The following is a 3,602-nucleotide window of genomic DNA, read 5'->3' on the forward strand; positions in this document are numbered from 1 at the left end:
GCTGCAAATGCTGTGATTTGTTTTTACTACTAACAATATTTTAAGCTTGTCACCATTAAACTTCATTCTGTGCCAAATTCACCCTAATAGAAGCAATATTCTCATTTGCCGTGTACATCTAATGTTGGTGAACTTTAAAAGATTTAAAGAATATTCAAACGTAGCTTTACAATGCATGCACATGTAATGTAGGACATATTGCAATCAAATAAATTGTTTAAATTAAAATGCTTTATGTGGTTTGTTTCATATGAAGTCAATTGTTGTTTTCGTGTGTGAGATGTGAGAGAAAAGTAAATTAGTGATTTCAAATATGAAATTTAATTGTAAGCTTGGTGAACAGTTTTGGAGATTTTGATGTTTCCCATCATCAATATAACAGTGGCCAGCACAATCTATCTCATCTATGGCTTTAATATAATTTTTTTTAATAGAATTATGCAATAAGAAATTAAACCATTTCATAACAATGTGATTTTTTTAAATTAAAGTATTTGACAAAACATTCAGGCATGTTTTAGGTGAAATCTTACAAATTACACTGTAATTTCAATTTGAAAATACCTCAACTTTTTATAAATGGTGTTAATATTTTGGATGCTAAATGTACTAATCATCTTTTGAGAAACTTTCTCATTACTAGCAACCATTTTGTTATTAAAGCTAAGGCAAAATGGTCAGCACTTTACCCAAACATTACTTTTTTACCCTATGGACTGTGCCAAATAATCTTTTTGTTTAATAATAAAGTAAAAGAAATTCATTTTAAAATCATCATTCCTTGTAATAAGTATATTTATTTAGTCATTTATTAGACACTTTTATCCAAAGCGACTTACAAATGAGGACAACAGAAGCAATCAATTGTAGTATTAAAACACATTTTAAAAATAAAGAGATTAAATAAAAATGACAAATGCATACAACAAAATTTCAAAACATAACATTTAAATGAAAAACAAAAAAATAAAGCTAAAAACAACTCAAAATATTAAAGAATAAAAGGTATAAGAGTATAAGAAAAAAAACTACATATATGTATACATATATACTGTATATGTACATACACATTTATAAATTCAATATATATATATATTATTTCATTTCCATTTAGTTTGTTGAAGTATTAATATAAGTCAAATTAAATACAACTAAAAACTTAATAAAAGACCTATACAGACATAATAAATTCAGACATAATGTAACTAAATTTAAATAAATAACAAATAATACAAATCAAACGACAGTAGGGCACGTCTCCACAGTAAACTATGGAAATATATTGTTTATTCTAAACAATTCTGGCTTCAAATATCAGCTTCCCTGTTTCTTGTGTCCCACCAGCTATATTTCCATTAGTAAGGTTCTTTTCCATTCTGATATATTTCTGACAATAAGGAGTTAGATGATGTCTTAAACTTTATTTGTATGATGGGTAAATACCATATCCACAAAGCTAGATACCTTCAATTTAAACCCAGCTGCAACATTTTTGCTTCTGATCTACATTTCTTATTATCAACACTTCAAAAATGCTCTTCTAATAAAAAGCTCTGAAGACATCAATGGGTTTTAAGTAAATTGTAATTTGTTAATTTTTCCCCTCTCTCCTCTGTATTCCCCCATATGTTCTTTGTTCTGTATTATTTGTTTCTTTTGTATTGAATTATATTTATGCAATTTAAAAATGTAGAAAGAAATTAAAGAAAATCAATACACCATTTTTTTTCATATATATATATATATATATATATATATGAAAAAAATCGTTATATATATATATAATTGTCACTTAATGGTAATACCGTCTCTCATCACACAATAGTGGTTGATAAAATGTAGAAAGAAATGAAAGAAAATCAATACACCAATTTTTTTCATATATATATATATATGAAAAAAAATCGTTATATATATATATAATTGTCACTTAATGGTAATACCGTCTCTCATCACACAATAGTGGTTGATAGAAATGAATAGAAATGATGCTTCTATCAAAACAACGTTAAAGGAAACTACTGCAATCTCACACCTTCTTATCATTTTTACCAAACAAACAAACAAACCTGTCAATGAGGTAACGATGACATTCCCAACCATTGTGACTGGTCCATCGAGTACAGCGCTGAGAAAAGTAACATGCATCACGTGACCAGGTGAATATTTTATATCTGAATATTAACAGAACAAAATGCACACTGCTGAGTTAAAAGCATAGACTGTATAAAATAAACAATTATTATGTAAAGCCATCGTGCTTCTTGACCAATAAGAGGCAACGGGTCACATATCCCCGCCCGTTTAGGTTTCATCACGTGACCAGGTGAATACTTTATATCTGAATATTAACAGAACAAAATGCACACTGCTGAGTTAAAAGCATAGACTATATAAAATAAACAATTATTATGTAAAGCCATCGTGCTTCTTGACCAATAAGAGACAACGGGTCACATATCCCCGCCCGTTTAGGTTTCTTTTATTCTAGTTCTACAAAGTGTTGCCAAGTCCGCTGTTTTCCGGCGGAGCTGGGCTACTTTAACACTGTTGCCGCGGGTTGAAGCGACCCCAATAACGTGATATTTAGCCTCTGGAATGCGCATTTTACTAGGGGGACCCTGCATAAAACGTGTATTTTACCCCTCGGGGGCCGGACCCCGATTGGACTAGTTTTGGGCTGATTTTGAGTCGCAATTGCGCGGGGTTTGTTGTCAATACCTGGCAACCCTGTCTGTCAGTAGGTTGGTGAACACTGTGGCCAATAGATAACAGTTGGGTGGTGATCACGTGAAGGTTCAAGTGCAAAGAGCAGACTGTCACCAACCTTAATAAATAACAACCCTTTAGGCAGAACCCGAGCTCCGTGGTGTGGGTCCGCAGAAGTTTGTATCGTGTTTAGTGTGTCACTGCAGAGCTGAATAATGGCAGACAATGGTAATACCGTCTCTCATCACACAATAGTGGTTGATAGAAATGAATAGAAATGATGCTTCTATCAAAACAACGTTAAAGGAAACTACTGCAATCTCACACCTTCTTATCATTTTTACCAAACAAACAAACAAACCTGTCAATGAGGTAACGATGACATTCCCAACCATTGTGACTGGTCCATCGAGTACAGCGCTGAGAAAAGTAACATGCATCACGTGACCAGGTGAATATTTTATATCTGAATATTAACAGAACAAAATGCACACTGCTGAGTTAAAAGCATAGACTATATAAAATAAACAATTATTATGTAAAGCCATCGTGCTTCTTGACCAATAAGAGGCAACGGGTCACATATCCCCGCCCGTTTAGGTTTCTTTTATTCTAGTTCTACAAAGTGTTGCCAAGTCCGCTGTTTTCCGGCGGAGCTGGGCTACTTTAACACTGCTGCCGCGGGTTGAAGCGACCCCAATAACGTGATATTTAGCCTCTGGAATGCGCATTTTACTAGGGGGACCCTGCATAAAACGTGTATTTTACCCCTCGGGGGCCGGACCCCGATTGGACTAGTTTTGGGCTGATTTTGAGTCGCAATTGCGCGGGGTTTGTTGTCAATACCTGGCAACCCTGTCTGTCAGTAGGTTGGTGAACACTGTGGCCAATAG

This window comes from Sinocyclocheilus grahami, unplaced genomic scaffold (genome assembly GCF_001515645.1).
Source record: "Sinocyclocheilus grahami isolate Dianchi unplaced genomic scaffold, SAMN03320097.WGS_v1.1 scaffold1877.1, whole genome shotgun sequence".
Lineage (NCBI taxonomy): Eukaryota > Metazoa > Chordata > Actinopteri > Cypriniformes > Cyprinidae > Sinocyclocheilus > Sinocyclocheilus grahami.